This window comes from Halyomorpha halys, unplaced genomic scaffold (assembly GCF_000696795.3).
Source record: "Halyomorpha halys isolate HHAL.00 unplaced genomic scaffold, Hhal_1.1 Scaffold269.1, whole genome shotgun sequence".
Taxonomy (NCBI): Eukaryota; Metazoa; Arthropoda; class Insecta; order Hemiptera; family Pentatomidae; genus Halyomorpha; species Halyomorpha halys.
In genome coordinates this window covers 509,021-533,431 of record NW_027112099.1, presented here as the reverse complement: position 1 = coordinate 533,431, position 24,411 = coordinate 509,021, and the positions used below count along the sequence as shown (strand labels likewise).

The 24,411-nt window shown below is 30.5% G+C and overlaps 1 protein-coding gene across 4 annotated transcripts in view; it reads left to right on the top strand.

Annotated features, from left to right (window-relative positions):
* Positions 1 to 24,411, top strand: part of LOC106680598 (protein yellow) — a 191,373-nt gene that overhangs the window by 8,040 nt on the left and 158,922 nt on the right. Inside the window, exon 1 of one of the 4 annotated variants that reach the window (XM_014420419.3) lies at positions 23,492 to 23,535. The exons of the other annotated variants lie outside the window; for them this stretch is intronic. The gene's annotated coding sequence lies outside the window, so the exon portion shown is untranslated. Of the gene's footprint in view, positions 1 to 23,491; positions 23,536 to 24,411 lie in introns of those variants that run through there. 4 annotated transcript variants of the gene reach the window in all.

Here is a 24,411-nt window from a genome sequence, read left to right as displayed (position 1 = left end):
TATGTAGAAATAAAAAACAATAATAGAAAAAATGGTTTATGGAGCACCCATTTTCATATATTGGTCGCACGCAATCAAGGTTTAGGCGTTAATAATCTTTTAAAATGACATGCTCAGAAAAATGTTCTGAGAGAATTCTCTACAGGAAAAGAAAACAACCAAAACTTATGACGAGATAAGAATATTAAAAATGATTGAAATGATTAGCTAATACCACACAAATTTTATTAATAGTTTACAACCAACGGGAAATGAGATATATAAGAAGATTTTACCAACCATATCAACGTATAACACATAAGTCTCACCATTTTTTCAAAATTAAATCGATAGGCATTCAAATTTATTTCTCATTTTTCTAAAAAAGAAAAAAAATATATATACACGTCGACTTTTACAACACCATCCGAAATCGGATCAAACATTTGTGGTTTACCTCCACTTCTTTGGGGCAAAGGGGGGACTCTCTCGGAAAATCCACAGTCAGCTGGAAAACCTATATAAGGAAATATAATAAATATAAATAGTTCCACCAGCCGGAATGGTCTCTCCCCATTCCTTGTTAGCCACTGGCAATCCAGCTACTCATGTAAAAGCCGCCTTCAGCGGACCAATTTTGTCATATCTTATAAATGATAATGCCGTAAGGCAATCCAAGATTAAATGTTCCAAGTTTATATATATATTCCTTAGTTTTAAGTACTATATATATAATTGTATTTGTTGAAATGAATAAAAATAGGAGGTAGGAAAAAAAAAAAAAATAGTTCTAACAATAAATTTCCATAAAAATATGTGTTACCGTTAACAGGATAATACAACAAATACAAAAAATAGTTAATGTCAAAGTTCCTTCTCTAGTTATCTGGCGTATTTAAAATGACAGTTTGAAAAATTATTAGTTATTCATAAGCATTAACTAATTATCTTAAAATTTGTATGAGTGTTTCCTCATTTTAATAAATTTTCATGCTTTTATGTGCCTCTTCCATATTAATTTGTATAAATTTAGACATACACATTGTTCAAATATGCTATTTTAAGATCAGAATTGTTGATACCATTCAAGGCATAAATTTTTTAAATAGCTTAAATTATGTTGGACAATAGCGACGAAGTGTGCTCTTAAATAATTTCGCCGGCTCAAGTAATGTCGCAGCGGGCATGAGGTCATTGTAAACCACTGATGTATGGGATGAATAAAAGATTTTTTAACTTATAATTCAACGAAAGGTGTAAACAGGAAAGTACTAAGACATATCTATGCGTAAACAGGAAAATTTCCTAATTTCATAATTCTAATGTTTCTATTTTAAGTCTAACATATATAAGCATCATTGAGTTTGAATTTAATTTTTATTATTTATAATAATGAATTTATAATTGATAAATTCGAATTACGCGCTATGACCTCATAAAACTCCAAATTTACATTTCAGCCTGTATATTTGAGGAAGCATTACAAAAAATATTATAATAGAGTAAAAGTACCGTCTTCTATACGAAAAAAAGTAATTCCTTCTTCGAAATGATTGAATGGCTTTTTTTTTTTGTTTTCTTTTTGCTTTAGTTTAATAACCAATAAAAGTTTTAAGGCAATAAAATTTGTTTGTTTTTTTTATAAACTTTTATTTATTGATAGATATAACAATCTGCCACACAGTAGTGGGCAATAGGTAATAGTGATGAATGATCACAATCATACTAAAATAAAATAAAATAAGTATAAAAATAAATAAATGAAAAAAAAATATAATGTGATAATATCAATGAATTATTATATTATATATTAAAATTTTTTCTACACTTTTGTAAAAATAAAATTAGGTCGGCTGACCTCATCCTCCTTCGTCTGACCTGGCCCCAACCATCCCTTAAAGTTATTAGGTCTTCTTTATAGGTTAATATCCGCATTATAGGTTGTAGAAAATTAAGAAAGATGGTTGGATTATACATTTTCATTAATAAAAAATACTAGGATAAAAAAAGAATTGCAGATGTTTTATTTAATTTCTGAAGATTAATTAATGTACCTTAATCTCATCTCGAGAAGTTGGGCCAATGATAATTCGACCGTACTAGCATGTGCCGGCTCGACTTGATACACTGACTCCCAAATCGTGAAATATTATACTTATTTTGCATTGTCACATAACCCTGATTTTGACAAGAAGACTGTCAAGAAAATTCGAACTGTGTTTACATAGAGAAAATGCGAGGTCACTATTGTATCAATATTTGCAAATTTCTGCCCTGAAATGTCCAAAATATATCGCTCGGAAAATCCATGAAAATTCAACTGTCACAGCTGACAAAAATATTCTTTGAAGATTTTATTAAATATTTTGAACATTACTTGCTTATTTTCCAAGGGCGCGTGCGTTACCATGTTTCCCAGCCGTATTTTCCGGTTTGTAACAGAAGCGAGCTAAAAAAGAGATCAGACATGGAGTACCCGGAATAGGCGTTTGCAAGAGAGGGCAGCCTTCAACCGTCGTGTGTGAGCGGTCTTGACCCCGGTTAACCGATAACGATACGGTTCTGCCTTGATAACCATCGATAACTCCCCCAGATTTTTTAATGTTTCTTGAGGTAACACGTCATAGCCTATGATGTGAGCGTTATTAGTAAATACTCCAAGAAGGGAAAGCTTCAGTTTATGTTTAGCCAATCGTATTTCTTTCCAAACCAAGGGCGCGTTCATGACCGCTGTTTAAAGGTTCTTTTGTAGCATGAACCAGTGATGTTATATGGCAACTTTAAAATAGACTGTGCATAATACAGTATGTCTGATACTGAGCATGTCTCTTTCTGCGTACACCAGATTGAAAAAATAATTATTTTTATCTAATGATAAAAATAATCGAATCGAAGCTGACTAAAATCTATCTCAGCATTGTTAGGCAATATTAAAATTTAAAAGTTAGCTTTACGTCATCTGAAGTGCTACCTCTAAAAACGTTACATCCGACATCTCACTTAACTTCTGAGAGATAAGACAAAACTACTGACTCACCTTTGACCCAATTTACTTATCTCATCATTGGTACAGTAGAACCTTCGTTCGTTACGGATTAAGGACTAAGGACTGATTCATTACTGGCACCCAGTCAGATTCAGAAAGTCATAAACCTTTTTTGCTTAAAAATAGTTATTTTCCATTTCAGTAATAATATTTTTATTGGGAGCTATTCATTAAAAAAAAAAAAAAAAGCAGATTAAGTTTCCGTCTTGAAGGTTATGTTATAGAAGTGTTTGTTTTATGCAAAATACCATGCAGCGTTAATTTATTTTCTAGTGTTTACTACTACTTCTTTAGTTAATTAGCTGCTCAGGTATTCTCATGAGACTTGGATTTCAGGTCCCACCTACGGGTCAGCTTCTCGACATAAATAGTATAAAATATGGAATAAAATTGATATTTTGGCATTGTCACTGATGTAATACGATTAAAATTTATTATTAACAGACGGATTTTTAGTGTCCTCCTGACTCCTTGAGATTAACATATAAACAAAATTAATATCTTTTTAATTTTTGATTTAGTTTATAATAATAATAAATTCTTTATTTATTCTGGGACATGTCCTTTTGGAATAGCCATTCTTCCCGGGCGGACCCGCCCTACTAAGACTCCCATTTTTTTTTTCTTACCTCCTGGAGCAAAGAAAAAGGCATTTACAAATATATATATATATATATATATATATGTATATGTATATGTATGTATGTACGGTATATGTATATATATATATACATATACCGGCTATTTCATTTTCTTGTTTTGCCGGGATGGCATTATAAGAATGGTTGCCGGGTCCGCTGAAGGCGGTGTCTACAATGATGGCATATGTTTACCTGGATGCTCACTAGGAATAGGGAGGGGCTATTCCTGTTGGTGGTGTTGAAGCGATGACTTTAGGCTGCAGGGCCAGAAGTCCCTCGCAAGGCGAGGACGTCGACCAAGGGGACAATGCTTTGCCACCTCCCAGGTCACTAAGACTCCCAGGGAGCGACAGACATATATCATTTTTTTGAAATATTTGCTTAAAACGAGAAGAGGAGATTTAAGATAGTTTAATCGAGCAATATTTAAAAAGCGTCTGAAATTGGAAAACAGCGTGAAACCCACCATTTCCGCCCTCTATGGTAGCCTTACTTCGTTTTAAGTTTTCAAACAGACAATTTTAGCGAGTAGTTTGGTCGATGTACAACATGTCACAATCTCAGAAGAGATCATAACACAATAAAACGTCATTCTTCCCGGCAGGACCAGCTCCACTAAGGCTCCTTTTTTTTTTTTTTTTTTTTTAAGACTAAGACTCCCAGAGAGCGACGGTGCTATATCACATTTGAAATATTTGCTTAAAACGGGAAGAAGAGACTTTAAGATAGTTTAATCGATAAATATTTAAAAAGCGCCTGAAATTAAAAAGCGGCGTGAAATGTAATAGCAGTATTATGTGGGCTTTAGGGCCTTAGGGTAACAAATACAAGAACAGAATAATTAATGCATAATAAATTATTGACAAATTATAGTAAAGGAACTTATAAGTCTTTGAAAAAAAAAAAAAAAACCTAATGACGTTATTAACTTAAATATTTACGAGAGTAATACTGATTAGAAGTATGTATTTTATTGTATAGGTCTAATTGTAAATAAGATTGTTCTTCACTAATTCTATTGGAATTAGATGGATGAGAAATGATGAAATAAGTGAGATTCAATGGAGGGAAGGATACTAGTGCGTCGAATGAAATTAGAAATAGATTTATAGTAATAATGGATCTAATACAGAATTATCAGTCCGAAGATCCAGATATCTATAATGGACAGTGGGACTGAATAACTAGAAGAGGAAGGAAGACAGGAGGAAGGGTAAGTAAAGATTCATCAACTTCTCATAAAATCGGAAGAGAGAAGTTGAAATCCCTGAGGATCTCGAGTATGAATCGTAAACGGCAATATAGTAATAGTTTTAGTGATAGGCAATTTATTAATAGTTCAAGGTTGTAGATTAACGTCTTTGTTATGTCAAAGTGTTATTTAATTGCTTTCATTTACAACAGTAAATGACTAACTAGCCAACGTACTTCAAATGAGGCCTCATCATAACAATGCAGCTCAGAAATAATACATTACCTTAGAAAAGAACATAAAGTATATTTAATTTGCCTGTTCAGCATATACTAGTATAAGTTTATATGAGACCTTAATTTTTTCTATCCCGGTGTTAACTAATTTGACAAAAATCTGACTCATAAAACTTTGGAATACTCCAATATTCCGACAATTTTAGGATATATTTTTGTTTTTTCTCTCATTGTCCGAAATCAAAAATAATGGTTTTAATAACGTAACTTAAAGCGTTTATTATTATCGAAACTTATTCTAAAATAAAATGGGATAACAGGATGGAATTATAACCTCATGGAATTGGTCTGAAAAATTATTCGATATTTCTCTCCTTACTTACTTTGTGTAATATATTTCATTCCTGTAGCTAATACAAATAAAATGTTGAAATAAAAATAGTTTTATATTTGATATAAACATGTAATAAAAATATTACTTTCTTGAAGAAAATTTCAGTCCAGTTATAGCATAGTGGATAGTATTGTTTATGATTAAAATTTTGGTAACTATTATTGCTTTCTTAAAGAATTTGTTTTATAATTAAAGCTGCTTATGATATTATTAATAATACCAATAAATTGAATGAAATATTGACACAAATATTATGAATACTGCTAAATGTCATAGTTCTTATGACTGCATGTTGAATTATATAAGTGTATTCGTATGTTTAATTTTAGAATTTATTTTAATTGATTAGTTTTCATTTTTAGGTTTCGTTATTAGGTCTTTCAAACGTATTTTATAAATTCAATTATAAGTAACTAATAACCTCACATCTATGCTATTAGTTGACTAATAAACTACTTTTAATTTTAATTTTAAATAATTATTCAAAATATATTTGATCAGCTTTATTCTTTCGATGTTACCCTTGCCTAAAGGGCTAGACAGTTTACCATATGTTCATATCATAAACCAGCTCTGATAAAAAACACGTTGAGGATGACCTGATGTCAAAGACCTTGCTAATTTCCATACCACTTCAGTTTGGCTTTCAGCTCAGAACTTTAAATACACAAAGACGCAATATAAAAATACAATAAAATTAATAAAGCAACAAATTGACAGTAAAAATAATTTTATATAATATTATAATAGATAATATAATTCGATATTTTAAAATTTATATAACACTTAAATTTATATATATTTTTTATATTCAATATTTTTGATAGACATCTTTTATATTATGTGTAATAATTAACATCTGATGAATTAATTTCAATGTTTAAATTGTTTGTTGTTGATCTGGAACTGTTCTTATGGCTATGACATAATTTTGTCTTTACTTCAGATGTACAAAAAGAGGTGTATCTGACATTTATTTTTAAGCATTATATTTTGAGACAATGTGAATCAAATAATTTTGTTTTAGATATTTATGTAGCTTTCCCTGGATTTTTATTGATAAATGAAACTAAGTTTATCGGTTTAAAATTACTTGATAGTGCACCGTGAGACTAGAATCTAAGCTTTTTTAAGGCACCCTACATTATCAAATTGGGAATGGGAATTGACTTTTTTACTCCAAGATGAGTTCAAATGTCTTATTGTTTTATTTATTAGCAAAATCATTCAAGTATATATTTTTTTAATAGAATGATGAAAACGAAAGGAATTTTTTGTGCCTTAGTTTGTACCATATAGCTACGCTATTATTTATGTGTAGTAATAGATAAGTTGCTAGAAGCAGTTAAAATGTACTTGGAAGGCATTCTGTTTCTTTAAGTAATTTTCTGATCAACCAATTTTTCAATTTTTTTTTTTTGAGTTATTGCGTTTTCGATTTTCTGTGACACAAGCAGTTTTTGCTGGTCTTTTGTTTTATATTAAAAAATATTATTTTTAAATGAAGTATTTATAAGTGGAAGTTGTTTTTTTTTTTTTTTATCATAAATTGACTTTAGTGATGTAGTGTAATTTAATTCCGTATAAAAGTATTTTTTATTGAAAATAATTTTTATTCAATTACAAAATTTTGATAGCCATTTCCCTGACTTCATGCATAATTTAATCAACATTAGTTTATTATTTTAATTAATACAATATTAATATTAATTGCCCCTATGTATGTGTTAACGAATTTCACTCGGCCACACATAGTCCAATTTGGAATAAACAAATAAACATTTGGTTTAGTGTCATTTCATTAATTTTGCCAACTTCGTTCGCATACGTATTTATAATGTATCTTCCTCTTGGACGTACTCAGTGTCTTATAAAGTGTGTGTGTAAACTTATCTTGGAGAATTTAGAGATTATTATTGGCATAGTATCATATAAGTTTTACCTGATTTCACCCGTTATTTCACATTTATTTTTCAAAAATGGTTTGATCGATTAAGGTCAACGCTAGAGAAAAGTTGGGAATAAGTGTAGATGTGGTATGGTATAAAATATTTCAAATTTTATCGTCTACTTACGCTTACTCATACGAACAACTAATGGATAAATAATTTTGTGGACTCATCTTTGTTTAAACAACGGCTCATCTCGAGGATTTTATTCTTAAATGACAAATCATTAACTTTAAAATATAGATTAATTATTTATTATATGATTGTTTGAGAGTGGTTTATTTTATTATTAAATACACAATTTTGGTCCATTTTACTCTCAACTTTTATTATTAAAAAAAACTCTGCAACGTTTTGGCCCTCAGGCCATTCTCAAGGAGACAACCTTAAATATGGATGTCATTATTTTTAATCACATTTGCAGGCTAATTGTCAATGTCAAATATAACTTTTTATATCTTAAATTTAAAAACCCTTTTATACAAACAATCTCCTCTTTTTTATTTATATTCATCACTTATAACAGAACTTACCTTCAAAAGGTTACGACTCTGTTCTCTTTAAAATATAGGTTATTACCTCACATAGTAATATAAATATACAGGAAAAAATAATTTCAAGAAAAAAAAAATAAGGCGTTAAAAAAAAGAAAAATAAGATCGAAATAGTGAAGAAGCTAAACTACTATACTCATGTACTTAGCAGATTTTTTTTATGCATAGAAACGCAAATAATTGGATTTCAAAGTAAAGTGTATTGATGCGTTCCTACCCTTAAGTTGCATGTCGGCTTTAGAACTCCTTTCAACTTTCATAACAACGGTTAAAATACAGTTTATTCAGACCATTTCAGTCCATCCAGTATACTCTTATTACACATTCCTGTTGTAGTTACAATGCATCCAATAGCAAAAAATGCTAACTTTTGTTATCTCAGTATTTGTACACTTATGTTCGTAACGATCGACAATTGATACCACTGACAAACGCACACCCACGCACAATATGAACTAACGTAGAGCCGGTCATTGTGAAGGAATTGAGATTGTATAGACGACAGCTAGCGGCAGCCAGGAACTGATTTCTATAAAGACTTTTTCATCGATTGGAAAATTTGTTGAACAAGGCTTGGCTCCTTTTCGTAAGGCTCGCTGCGGTGAATGCTAAACATAACAAAGAATGCAGTTGTGTGTGTGGTTACAAAATTTGTCTGCCATACCCTACGAGGGCTAGTGCAACCTGTGCCGTACCGAAATGTACCTAAGAATTTGCCGCGCCATGAATGGGGCGTTGGCAAACAGAATTTGTCCCAATTTCGTCAGTTAAGGGAAGTAAAAATATGTTTCCTCAGGATTTGTTATACTAATACGGAAAAAAAAAATAATAACGTATTTTTTCTTCTCGCGTCACCTGCTGCTTTGTTTTGTTTAGGATGACTAATAATTTTTGGTAATAAATTCTACTCCGAAAAATGTAATGTTTATTTGAATTTTAAAATAAAATTTTGTTACACAATTAACCGATCTAGCTCGAACCAAATATCACTCTTTCCATTATAAACTCCCTAGCCACCCAAACCCACTAGTTTCTAAACCTTGCCTCCTCTTCCATTCCAGAAAATCCATCGAGGCGCCTGAAAAGAAGATGGCCACAAGACCTGCTAATATAAAACGTCATTGGAGTACTGCCAATGGGTAGTTTCTCTAGACACCTGTAACTGAGATCAGATTTACTAAATGTATTATAATGTACAGTTGTAAATAGCAATAAATAAATATTTAAAACAAAAAAAAAAAAAAATTTAATTGGATAACAACTTATTCTTAAAAATTGTTTCGAATAATAAACGTGGGCTTATGTTTGTTTGTTGAGTGGAGCCAAACTTCATTGGTCATCAACGCCATTTATATTTTATTTAATTTTGCTAATATTCGTTAAATTTTATTTTATTTTTTATATATGTTTTCCCCCTTCCGATCAAGTTAGATTTTTGTCAGTAAATTTTGTGATTTCAAAAAACTGAAACACCAATTCTATTGCCTTATCATCGTCTCCTAGGGTTTTTGAGATATCTTGGTTTAGTCCTAAGCTATTGAGGTGTGGTGTGAAATATGGGCATCGTTGGAAAATATGGCTTATTGTTAGATTGTTGTTGCAATATTGGCAGTTCGGAGGCGTTTCTTTTGAAATAAGATAGGAGTGGGTGAGCCTCGTGTGACCTATTCTCAGCCAAGTCAGTACAACTTCCTCTCCACGGCATTTACGGCTGGGGGTACCCCAGGGCTTGACATGGGTTTATGTTTACGGTTGTTCGTTCGTTCTATTCTGTAAGTAAAACTTCCCTGGTCATCAACGCTATTTAATTCTTATTAATTTCTGCTAATATTCAATTGACTGTTTTCTTTCACATACACACATACTAAAGAAGGCAAAAAGTAGTTTTTGAAATGATTTTTGCCAAATTATACATGGGATGAATCTCTTATTACTATTTTTTAAAATCATATTTCTGCATGTTATGTGATTTTAAAAACCTAAATACCGATTCTACTTTATTGTTATCATATTCATAATTAAATAAATTTTATGTGAAACTAATAATACTTTTTATTTATTCATTTGTATTATTATTTTTTATTTATTTTGTTTCGGTGCTGGAAATCTATTTTTTTCACATGGAAAAATTTATCGTGAAAATGATGAAACCTTAATAATTACTGACGCAGAAAATGGCTGCAATTGTCAAGCGGTTCTTGTTCTGTTTTCACTGACCTAGCCATTGCAGTTAGCGAAAGCATTGGTGCTCTTTTAAACCACTAATAGTCCTAAAGAAGCAGTTGTGACAGATTCGATGGGCGTCCTACTGTCTATTGGAATTCCAGGATAAGCAATTACTAGTTACAGACCTAGAGACATCTTTTGAGGACTTGAAAAAAAAAAAAAATAAAAAAAGTGATAAGGACTTCTTCCTACTGCGAATAATCACAATTGAGGAAGCTGCACACTGAACCTGACAATTGGCAGAGTCTGTTACGTTAAACAAGGAAACTATCTAAAGAAGATCTTCTTATGAACCTTATACAAATAAACAAAGAATATAAAAAAGAGATTGAGTGAATAAAAAGCTAACATGGATTAATTGCTCTAGAGTGATTAAGGAAATCAGTCGTGTTCTCTACTTAGAATCTAAAAGTGTGACTCCTTTAAAGAGATGGTTGGAATGTCATACTATAAACGAATAAGGCAATTTATAATGATTTTTTATTATTAATAATAACATTTCGTTCTAAATCATCATAAAAAAAAGTCAATACTAATTCAATTAGTTATTATGTTATGTTACAAATAAGCCTAAAAAACACGAGGAAGGTCAGTATAAAAATTGTATCTTTACAAGTTCATTAATTGGGGCGGTGTAGGACTCCAACGGGATTCTTGGGCCGACGTAAGAAAAGAAAAAAAAATTCATTAATTTATCATAACAATGACAAAAAAATTAAAATGATTATAATATTACTGGAAGGTCTCTGAGACTGTGTTTAGTAATAAAAGGAAGATGAAGATTTATTATGGGCCAACATTTCGCTTCGTTGCAGGGCTTCATCAGAGCTAAAAAATATGCAAACACTTAAATGATGTAATCATAAATGAACATATTAAATGAAAATTTAAAAAAAAATGCACAGTGAGACTTAAAAATTAAATAAGAATAATAAAAAGTTTTAGACAATTAATGAAAACTAAAATAACAAAAAAAGAAGAAATATAAAATACAGTACATTTTCGTATGTAGTGATGGAAAAAGGGGAATGAGAGTAAAATCAGTTAATTTTTACTGCACTTTTTTTTTTTCTTTTTTCATTTACTTTGTTCATTTATGTTTACATCATTTAAGTGTTTTATCTTTTTTAGCCCTGATAAAGCCCTGCAACGTGGGGCGAAACGTTGTAAAAATGTTGCTCATAATAAATAGTTCTTCACTATTTGAGTTTTTCTTTGACTGCACCTGGACCATCTTCCTTTTATTACTATAATGTTATTAGTTATTTAATGATAATAATTGAAGTATAAGTGGATAAAGGTATTACTTGACATTTCAGGAGAAATAGAGATTTTTTCTCTGAAGTATATTTACAATACTTCTTTCTGCGTAGTACCTAGTCCGTACCTAAAATGGTATTCAGATTTTTGGTATTTAATTAATCAAATTTTATTCACAGTTTTTCATTACCTGTAACACATAGATATTCAAAATAAAGAATAAATTCATTTATAATTTAAAAATAAATTATAAATTATCAAACCAACCCGATAAAATATTTACTTAGTACAAAATTAATGCTCCTTTATTTATGATTGCAAGTTGAAAACCCTATTGATAATGAGTTGAAATTAGTAATCCTCTTTATATAAAAAACACTTTTCTATCTACCATAAAAAAGTGGTTTTCAATTCTCTTCGCGATGTCAAAAAGATCTAACTGAAAGTGTAACATCACTAATTAAAATCTACAAAACGATAAATTGTTTTCATTTGACCGCACCCGGACCACATTCCATTGATTAATTATTTTATATTGAAATTAGAAAGAAGCTTCTAAAACCATAATTTGAAAACTTTGTGCATAAAAATTGAAGAAACGCCTCTTTGACTTTGGATCGGTGATGTGCATGTATACTACAGTGAACTCTCAGAAATTTGAACTTCAATATTCCGAATACTCCAGTAACCAGAACGGGTGTAAAAAAAAAAGTTACTTTCAGTGAGAAAATTTGAGAAAGCAGGCAATAAAATTTTTGTTTTCAAATGAAAGTGTACATGTGTAAAGGACATATTTCACTTCCTGATTTAAAGGCAAGCTGTTGTAATCACTGAAAACTGAAAGTGGAATTTTTACAGTTTCGATTTTTGGTAATCTAACTCCTATGGAAGTGTTTATAATATATTTTGTTGGAATTAGAAATACATAATATTTATTTTATAAATAATTTGAATTTGTAAAACTAATCTAATTAATAGTAGAAATATGTATAATACAAATTTTGTTGGTGAACTCTTTTTTTTTTTTTTTTATTACTCTTTAAATAAATTCATACAAAGAGTATTTTTTATTTGTATTTATTCTTTGTTTACTTAAATACAATCTTATTGTTTTAACAAATTAAATCATCACTTAGCATTTCTGGGGATGTAAAAGGAAATTTTTTTTTTAACTTCAAACTGTCAAATATCCAATAAAATATGTAAAAAAATTAAATAAATAAAAATACTTATGCACATTCATCTTGTTGAATTCTTTTACACCATTTTTCTTAATAATTTATGTAGTCGAACTTTTCAGTAATCGAACACCAGTAACTTGCAGTAATTAGTTCGGATGACCGAGATGACACTGTACTCCTGGGGCCTGTTTCATAATGAAAGCTAATAGTATAAGTTGATAGTAAAAGTGTGGTAATAATACTAATACTTATTTTTTTCATAATAGGGATGACTATTAGTGATATTGCATGAATTAAAAAATACTAAAGTACGAGTTACTATTGTACAAGTCTATGTAATTGATTTAAGTTAAATCCACAAGACTAATAGTATTAGTTTGTACTTAATTATGAGGTCTGGTGGGATCTGTATGAAGCTGCCAATTCTCGATCTACGGTTACCGTTAAATATTTCATTAGAATCAATTTGTTACACAATGAGGTGAAAATGCTCACAAGGCCACGTCAGTGGTTACTTTTCATGTCCATAGCGGTCTTTGGTAATTAATGATAGTTCTCTTATTTCGATATCGGAAGGATTTTCCTCAAGCGATGTAACAACGGGTTAATTAGCCGGAAAATTCGACTGCATAACTATTTATAAATAAACATTTCCGTAATCTGATCGATGACCAATGAAATAAGAAGTTCTTAGTTTTATTTTATAGATGGCATAATAATGGCGTTTTTTTTTGGTAAATAAAATGAAATATTGATAAGGAAGGAAGGTCAATTAAAGCCAAGTTCAGAATTTCTTCAAATTCCTTCTCATCGAAAATTATTTCAGCATTCCTATTGAATTAATCTTTCTTACTTATATAACTTAAAATATGAATTGATAAAATGATCTTATGTTGCCTGAGGTCTATGGTTTAGAACTTGAAGCTTGCACGGAAATCACCAAGAAAACGGCATAGTTGAATCTAAAAGTTAATCTCAAGAAGATAAACTGTATAATTTTCTGCTTTCAGAAGAACAAGTGGCTTCTCCCTAAAGTTTAAAGGATGTCAGCGTGCGAGAACAGACCGTTAGGCAGTGCTGTGTACCTGGGTATTACCCTTGACAGAAACTTGACACTAACTCGCCACTGCCATTAGAAAATAAATCTGGTTAAGATCACGGCTCACAGGCTTCCTCATCTGCTAACATCTCCTAACCTTTCTCTCCGCCTTAAATTACTGATATGCAACTGTACTCTCCGACCGGCCCTCCTCGACGGAATGCCTACAATGGTTAATATAGCACGCACAACGGCGAAGAAATAGTTTCAGGGTAGCATCCTGAGACGTATTGTAAAACATACTCCTTTATAAAAAAGGAAAACTGACGGCATCTATACGACACTTGGACTTCCGAAATTAATGAAATTCTTCTCACGGAGGCACATCAAATTCTTTGATAGCCTCAAACACTGCACAGACCATTTTTTTTCAGACACCACCAGGTCTCAACCGAGGACTCCTTAATACTGACATCACGAAACCTGGTGAGCTTCGTCATCAGACGCCGTTTACTCATTATCTGTGTCCTACTATTCCTTTTCCTCAAACCCCTCTTAATATGCATGATATGCCGTTAAAGAGTTTATTTCACTAAATTCTCATTACCTCTGTAACACGCTTAATTTTAATTTAAAAGAAAAAAGCGTTATTCTATAATTTCTTAAACTTGTATTAGAGATTCAGGAGTATATAAAAGTGTGAATACAACATTTCATCATAAAACTTACTCATCTCAATAATGTTTCAACAAAAGAAATTTAATTAATATGTATTTACTTGTAAATAAAAGCTGGAAAGTAAGAAACAAAGTTGTAAGAAAAATTTATTTTGAGAGTAGGAGAGGATGGGGGGGGGGGGAGGACGCGGAACTATTTCAATTAAAACATTATTATAGTTGAAACAACTTATTGTCGCTTTAAAAATGTTTGCAAAAAGTGCACAACTAAATATGTTATACATCGTTGATTTGAAGGTTATTTTGTTTCTTAGGAGGCTAACGACCGTAAAAAAATAAAATTTTATTCATTTCATGAAAATCCAGGACGCAATTAAAATTCTCCCTTCCTATTATCACGTTACAGGGCTACCAGCAAGCATTTAATGACAAAAATATTTTTAATTGAATAGATTTTGTTTCTACTCACAAAATTTTAAATCTATCATCTTACTTTTAAAACGAGAGTTTGAAACCAGATAAACCTAAAACATGTATAAATATTAATAAATGTATGATATGATATCTAAGCTAACCACAATTATAAAATTATGTTAAATTCTTTATGATATAATAAAGTGACGAAACGATCGAAATTATTCATCAACAGGAAATCCTAAACCCAAAAGCTTTAAGGAACTTTACCATGCAAAATAATCTTGCTGAAACCGTAATGTTTTTTAATCAGTGTTTTGAGGAAATTTCTCATGAATATATACAAAAAAAAAAACTCCAAGAAATGTAAACGAAAGTAAAAACCGGAATCGTGAGAGTTGAAATAGTGACCTGCTTTAAGCTGCGTTACGACGTGCTCAATTTTCACTTTTACAAATACTTTTGATTGGATATGATTATACAGTCTCATTCATCATATTTTTATTTGCTTATTTTAGGTGACTTTAAAAAGCTTCTTATGTCTAACATAGAATTCATTCTTTGCTGCCTATAATTCAAGAATTTATATTTTTGATGTATATAAGGGATATTTATATAATTATATATTTTTAATTTAAAACTATGAGCTCAATCTGATACTTAGTTTCTATGAGATGTGGAAGTATGGGAACGTATGAGTGAATTTTTTTATTTATTTTTTCTTTAAAATCAGCAACTGTATTCAAGCCAAAATGCTTGATGTGATTGTGATAATCTACAAATAGAAAATTTGCGAAGAAACTACCCATAGGTATCACTCTGCATTATGTCTCGAAGCCATCTTGTTTTCTAAAACCTAGGGGAATTATTAGAAATGGATGATGATGCAAGGTAAGAAACTAGTGTGTTTTGGTGGTTTAGGAGTTTATTATGGAAGGGTTGATACCTGGTTTGGGCTACATACGGATGATATTATTTTTTACGAAGTATGAAGCATCCAGTATTTTGGATTGTAAAAATCGGATACGAGAATAATTTAGTGATTAGTGGAACCCCAAAGTTCTAAATGAGTCTTTTGTAATGATTGAAATCTTGGACGGTTTGTCTAGTACCGGAATCGATTAGTAGTTTCCTGTCTTTCCAGTCTTGCACGAGGATCCCTATTTAGTTATTTTTATTTAAGAATTATTCCTAGATAGCAAATACTATTTTAATTGAAACAGAGTTCATCATGAAGCTTTATGGATTGATGTTCTTTAGTTTTTATTAATATTTTTATCTCAGTATCACGGGGGAGGAGTCATTTTTTCTGAACACCAATTTATTATATTCTAAGTTAGAGTCTCAGTGATAGTCAATGCAAACAATATTGGTGACGCTGATGTCTAATGATTTATTTATGGGACTTAAATTATTATTATTTATTATTTATTAAATAAATCAAATGGTATCTTTGTTTAGTCTCAACATTCTTTATTATATCAATAGTCCAACGTTTCAGCCAATTCGGCCATCCTCAAGGGCAATCTAAACATTTAACAGCATACTATACATTGATTTGTAACAATTATAACAACAACATTATTACTAATAATACAACATACCTTCAAATATAAATTCTCACCTCACATCAAAATTTAAAAATGTTTTGCAGGCTATTCTGCCCAGGTCATTAATTATAAGTTAGCATATGAAAAATTAATAGAGAATCATATTAATTATCAATAAGCTTATTTTTAGTTAACTATTTTTTTTTTCAAAACTTCATTAATTTTTAAAACTTTTTATTTTCGATTAATCTACACTACCACTATCATATAAACAAACTATTTATAACCTTCCATACACTCAGGTCAGGCTTGTTGTTAATTTAATTCAAATTCCATTTTGGTTTCAATTTGGATTTATTTCGATTATTAAAATTCATGTTAAAATTAATTGTAGATAGTCAACGCGAACAAAATTGCTGACGCTAATGTCTAATGATTTATTTATGTGACTCAAATCATTATTATTTATTACATTTATTAGTTATTGTACATGATGATATTTTGATTGAACTTTGACCCTTGCCCAACCTTATTACAACGCATGCCACGAACGTAATAATTAGTTCCTTAGTAGAGTATTTGTATCACATAAATCAAACATGTCCAAAACGAGTCTAAATAACCCTTTTATTTTTAAGATAATTTAAAAAAATATAAATTATATATTATGCGAAGAATCGAACACATTATTTTCTATATTGTACTTGTCGATTTTAAACTGTTCGCCTAGCAGGATAGTTTGATTTAATATATTTTCAAAATCTATTTCATCTCTATCACTATGGTTTGTTTTGTAATAAGGACAACATGCTTTTATGGTTATATCAAAAAATAGGCAAATTATGACTAATCGCATGCAGGTCATAACCGTTAAACTTTCTAAAATATTTAATTAAGTAATTATAAGGCAATATCCCGTATATTGCATAAACGTTCAGACTTAAATAGTACGAAAAAAAAAATACGCATAAGAAGCATTTTTTTATACTTTAGATAATCTATGGTAAATAAAATATTTTCACATGTGTAGCTTTTATAATTTTACTATTAGTAATAAAATACTATGGTTTTTATTTAATTTCCTTTATTTTGGCAATCATTTGTTATTTTATTTTTTTTTATCCATTCTAATTCTTCTAGTACAAGAGCCCAAGAGGAGAAAAGTCAGTTATCTCACCCCAATTTTTGATTACTTTAATGAAAACTATGTATAATTAATAGGCAGAATTGATGAGTCAGCGAAGTATAAGTAGGGGGAATAAAAAATGACGGCTGTTTCAAAGCGATAAAAAAAAACTAATTTTTCATTCAAAGCTTTATCTTCAAGAGTAGGAACAGCACAAGAAAACCTAAGAGAACGTCATTTAAAGAAGAGTACATTTGCCTAATAGAGTTATTTACGTTAAATAGATTTCGAGATTTAATTTTTAAAAAGCAACATTTCATAAAAATGTTGTATGGGACGTACTGAAAGATCAGTTGTTAATGAATTTATTTTGAAAAATTTATATCTCAAAAACCATTTGATGTACAGATGTCTATTAGCACTGAAAGTAAAGCTTGTTTAATGGACTATAAAGTAGTTTATGATATTTATCTTCGTAGGAGTAATAGTTTTCATGGAATTTCCTAAAATATATTGATATATAGTTGTTCGGACAAATTTTCATTTGCCAAATTTATATTCATATGTGAATATCATAAAAACTACAACCCCTACGAAGATAAGTGACATAAACTACTTTATAGTAATTTCCTTTATTTTGAGTGTTGGCAGACATATGTGCGTCTTATGGATTTAGAGATATATTTTTTCAAAAATCCAACATTTTATACGAACAACTAGAAATTAAAATTTTGTGAGTTCATTTTGTCAAATATCATTAAAACTACTACTCCTACAAAGATAAACATAATTAACTATTTTGTAGTAAATCTAACTAGCTTTAATTTGAGAGCTGGCAGACATCAGTACGTCCAATGGTTTCTGAAATAAAGTTTTCATAAATCAAATTTATTTTCCGAACAACTATAAATCAATTTATTTTAGCAAATATCATGAAAACTACTATTATTAAGAAGGTAAAGGTCATAAAGGTGGACTTCTTTATAGTCCATTAAATTAGCTTTAATTTGACTAGTAATAGACATCTGTACGTCACATAGTCCCTGAGATATAGATTTCTAAAAATAAATTAACCAACTACTAATCATTCAGTAGATTTTTAAGAAATTTTGCTTTTTAAAAAGCTATTTCTCGAGAACTATAGAACTTAAATAGCTCTTTTAGGGCTAACATTTCAGCAAATTTACTCTTCTTTAAATAATGTTCTCTTAGATTTTCTAGTGTCGTTGGTAGTTATTAAGATATAGAGCTCCGAATGAAAAATCAATGTTTTTTTAAGGTTTTGAAACAGCAGCCATTTTTTAAACCCTCCCCTATCTGTAGTTGGCAGACTCATCAATTTTGACTAGTAGTTATACGTAGTTTTTATTTAAGTAATCAAAAATTGGGGTGAGATATCTGCCTTTTTTTCTTCCCAGCTCATGTACTATTCCCTTGGCACACCTCTTAACGCTCTTCTTCCCTCCCAACTGTATTTGTTAATAATAAGATATGAAGTATAATAAATACTATTAAATATACTAATAAATATTAGTCATTTTAGAATCATTAGATGTCGACAAAAATTACGCTTTTAGTATTTAATGTGATTATAATGTATTAAATATTATTTGAAACGTATTAGCATGTTATTTAGCCAACGTATTATTTTACACGGGTTAGTTATAGTTAATATAATACTATATTCTGAATAATCAAGTAATAGATTAATCTGCTTCGTTATCATTTTCTTCAAACGCTAACATAAAAAAATAAAGCTTTTAACTCGAATAAAAGTCAGGAATACTTAATTAAAAAAAGGACCGATTCTCTTCTCAAAATCCGAACGAAACTTGCACTCGTTAACGACCTCAAAGAAAATTAACTATTCTCATAGTACGCTTGTAGATTAATAAAATAATAAAAAGTCCATGGGATTGAATTATTAGAAGTATATTACTCTATATTAGATATCTTATTAGTTCTGTTTACGCCTTTGAGGTCCAGCAACTAAACAATGGGGGCGTAACGAACATTACTTCTAAACCAGTTCTTGCAATTAGACTTGCACCAAAACGGTTCTTTTAAACACATTGGTTCCTGAATTTTAATTTCCTACCTTTCACTTTAATTACTGAGTATAGATAGTAGCATTGTCAATAGCCTACTTTTATGTAACCTGGCGTTTCTCTTAATGAGAATATTAAAGTATGCCGTGTCCAGGGACCGGATTGGTGCAGTTGCATAACGAGTTGGCCTGCTTTATTTATTTTTTTATAACATTATTCCAAATATTTTTTCCGGATTAGAACATTGAAATGCAGAGAGAATTGAATATTTTTTTTTAGGTCTGGAGGCCATCTTATTTTCTGGCAACTCGGAGGATTGTCCCGAATGAAAGGGGAAGCAAGGTTAGAAATTAATGGGTTTGAGTGGTTAGGAATTTTATAATGGAAGGGTTGATATATGGTTCGGGCTAGATCGGTTACAAATGGTACATTAAGGTCTTTGTGGGTGATTTTATTTGTGACAAAGTAGGGAGCATTAAGGATGTTGGATAGTAAGAGTAGTAAAGATTGGATACGAGAGGAATTCGAAGGTTTGGTGGAGCCCCAAAGCTCAACTCCGTATGTCCAGATAGGCCTTATAATTGTCATGTAAATCAGTCTTTTGTAATGAATTGGAAGTGTTGTAATAGTCGAAATCGACTTGCAATTTCCTGTCTTTTCAGTCTTGTGTGAGGATTCCAGGTTAGTCGTTTGCCCAGATGTAGTCCAAGATAACGGATCTGTTCTACTGGGGTAAGGGGCATTATTGAAGTATACTGTAGGGCAGGGAGTAGGTTTACGACGTAGGATAAATGTAATTTTATGGGATTTATTTTAATCCTTCAATTACAACACAATTCTTCGAGGGCTGTGATATGGGATAGGAGAGTTTGGGATGGAATAAAAGGGTTATTATTAACAGCGAGCACACATGTGTCATCGGCATACGTGGTAAGGATAGTGTTAGGATTGGTTGGGATGTGAGAATTGAATATTTAAAGATATTTCCTTCAAATATTTATTTCCAATAGAAAATATATCAAAATTGAAATGTTTGGATAAAGGTGCTATTTATTTGTGAGGTATCATTAAAAACACAAGGCTGTCATGACCATTCGTGTGATTTCTCAGAGGAGCCAATAGGTTGTTTAAAATAACAATCTATTTGCAATTTTAAAAATAAAACTTTAAATTTTGTAATAAAATACGTTAACCCATCTATGTTTTCTTATATACTCATTAAACAAACAAAAAATCAGTTATGAGGAAAACTGATTTAGTTCCCCAGAGTGCTTAGTTCTGGAATGCCAATGTTTTATTCTTTAATTTAGGATAAAATGTCTTTTAGATAAACAGAAAAGGAGCTTTTTCTAATTGTGAGAAATCCAATTCATTCTCTCTTTAGAAGAGATATGATTTTTCAATAAAAATAGTACTCATAAATTTGGAGCCCATGCTTTTGGTGCATATAATATAATAAAACTCTGTTCTGTTCTACTATGAAATTCATTTAAAGGATGAAAATAACGCTAATTAAATTTTAACATCAACATATTTTTCATTGTTGTACATGTTGATATAATAATTTATTTTTGTTAAAAAAAAGAAGGGATAAACCGATCTTTTAATTCCATGACGCTAGAACTACCTTAACTGGACTCATATCAACACCTTATAATAATGCCACAAGGCAATCAAAGGGAGAAGATACGCTAAATTACAAATAATACATTTCTTGTATTATTTATGTATGTATGAAATTGAACTATTTATGTTATTACTCTTAATGAAGGGTATGGGAAAAAAAGGGAATAAACATTTTTATTTAATTATAAAATATTTGATCCCTCCTTTTTTTTAACTGCCACAATGCAATCCTAGGAAGAAGGCACGGTAAAGTATACATCATACATTTCATGTATTATATGTGTATGTAGTACTAATTTAATTTTAATAAAGGGATAAAATACTTTTAGTGTATCATAATTGTATATAATATATCCTAAAAACTTTAAACTTTATTATACCATTATATATTTATAATTGTTCGTTTTCAACTGTGATTCTTTACGAGTATCCTACAAAAAAGTTAAGATATCTCCCAATGATTTGTTAAATTACAATTCTACAAGCAAAATGTATTCGGTTTATTTAAAAATTTAATTTTATCCTTGTCATATAGGTGTTACTAATCAACATTTTAAATACAAATATAATTTATATTCATCAGATGCCCTTAACATAATTGTTTTAAATGTTCATTCATCCACCAGGAAATTTCACACATATACAAAGCGGTTAAATATTTTTTATTGGTCAGAAATGTTTTATGATTACTTGTGAATTCAATTTAGATCTTTGACTCACTAGTGGAATGTTTGAATTACATTGTTAAAATAATATATTTTTTTTCACTTTCAAACCTGTCCCTGAGTTTTATTTACTCCAGCAAACCAGTTACCTTCTTACTTACTTCTTACCTTTTTTACTGTTTTTGAATGCACTATAAAAAAAACCAACGCGCAGGGTTGAACACCGTTTAAAACTCTTTTGTGTATATATAATAATTTAATATCACAAAAATAAAATCGCATCAAACATTCAACCCGATCAAAATGGTGTTAGGAAAGCAAAAATGTCACCATGGATTTTTAGATTGAGTGGTTATTTTATTTTGTGTAAATGAGCTTAAAGTAATTCGGATTGAAGAAGACTGCTCTAAGCAGCGACAAGCCTTTCTCCTCCATTACGTTACGCGTGACGGTCACAGAAGCGCAGCTGAATCTTCCACAGCCTTGCTCACAGTAGTTACTAGGAAGCCAGCCCTCTTTGTTCAATACTTGAATGACGCGACATTCCTCGGCTTGTACGTAGCCGGTACGCCTCAAAAGATCCTGTATTGTGGTAAAAAGGGAATTTAAAAGGATCGTTACCAGAGCTCCGAGAGGCGTCATAACTCTTTTTGTATGGGAATATAAATAAGCTATTGTCATCCATAATATGATCAGTTATGGCTTTTTATTCTTTTATCAAGATCTTTCAGCAAATTCAGAATCGCTTAATTGAGTGTTATATAAACGTCATTGTTAGAATGTTTTCTCAACAGTACGGCAGGTTGTTAATTTTAACTTTTAATGTAAACCCTCCAATCCCACAACACCACCCATGAAGAATGGTGCCAAAATTTGAGGATTAAAATTAATTCCAATAAATCCCACCAAATCACATTTACCCTTCGTCGTAAACTCATGACCTCTTGACCTACAGTATCCTTTAATAGCACCCCACTTATTCTTGTCGAACAGATCCGTTACTTATGACTACATCTCGACAAACGACTGACATGGAATCCTCACACAAAACTGAAAAGACTGGAAACTGCTCGTCGATTCCGACTATTACAACATTTACTTGACAAACGGTCTAAATTGCAAATCCATTTCAAAAGACTCATGTTCATGACTATCTGGACATACGGAATTGAGCTTTGGGACTCTACTAAACCATCAAATTCCTCCCGAATCCAATCCTTACAGTCAAAAATTCTTCGTAAAATCTTTAATGCTCCTTACTTTATCCCAAATCAAGTCTTTCATCAGAACCTCAATGTCCCATATGCTACTGATTTGCCAGAACCAGATACCTTTCCTTCCATGATAAACTTCCCAACCTTTTTTTTTATCCCCCTCCCTTGGCATTTCTGGCATACGGGGTGCGGGAGCAGTGGGGTTGTGCGCGCTTGGATTGCGCATGCCACTGCTCCCAAAGATCACCAATTTATTTATTTATTTTTTTTATTTTTATTTTAATAAAAAACTTCCCAACCACCCAAATCCACTTGTTTCTATCCTGGCTTCTTCTTCGTTACCAAATAATCGTTCTTTTGTAAAATAGAATTTTTTTAAAATTTATTTATTATCATTTTCTTGATGTTGAATAAGAAATTTTGACTTAAATGAACCGATCGTAAGGAAGTTTAATGAATTTTTTTTTGTTTCAGGTAAACAGCATGCAACGTTTGGGATAATTCATTGATAATACCAAGTTTGTATGCTTTAATTAAGTAATTACATTAGATTTTTTTTTGTTTCTTATTTGATTCTTTGACGAATGATTGTTAAATATGTTTTATATATGTTTCTATACTGGAATCCGTTTTAGGATTTGATTTTTTAAAATTTTATTTCTATCTACAATCTTCATATTTATATATCAAACAACCTACATATTTATAGATAAATTTATAATTATATATAAATATATTATACGTATATATATTATTATATGCACATATTGCAATTTTTCTTCATTGATTTAAGAAGTATTTAATATTATTATCACAAGGAGGTAGATGCAAGCTTTTTATCAACTTTAGCCACTTTTTAAATATTGCTCGATTTAACAATCCTATGTCTCCTCTTCCCGTTTTGATTAAATGTTAAAAAAGTGATGTAGGACTGTCGCTTAATGGGGCGGGTCCGCTGGGAGGGATTTTCTTCATATTATAGTCTCTAACATTCTGGAACTTTTTTTTTTTTGCATATCTACTAAACATAATCGCATTTAACTTAGTTTTAACCATGAATAAATTATTTTCGTTATATTTTATTCGTTTTTACCGAATTGAAGCCATAGTATAAAGACCGGTTGACCACAAGAATTATGTGACAGGACAAAACGACCTTCACATCTGATTCGTGCAATGGACTACGAAAATAAGCATATCTATAAATATTACAGATCGGAACCCTTCATTGGCTGAGATAATCATTGAGCAACAGTTCAATACTATCGTGTAATTATATACGTGCTTGATTAATGTAACATTTATGCGGTAGAAAGAACAACACGGATGGAAGTTCAAGGACGTTTACTTTCGAATAAAGTTTCATGATGTATGGGCTATTTCATATTGCCGTA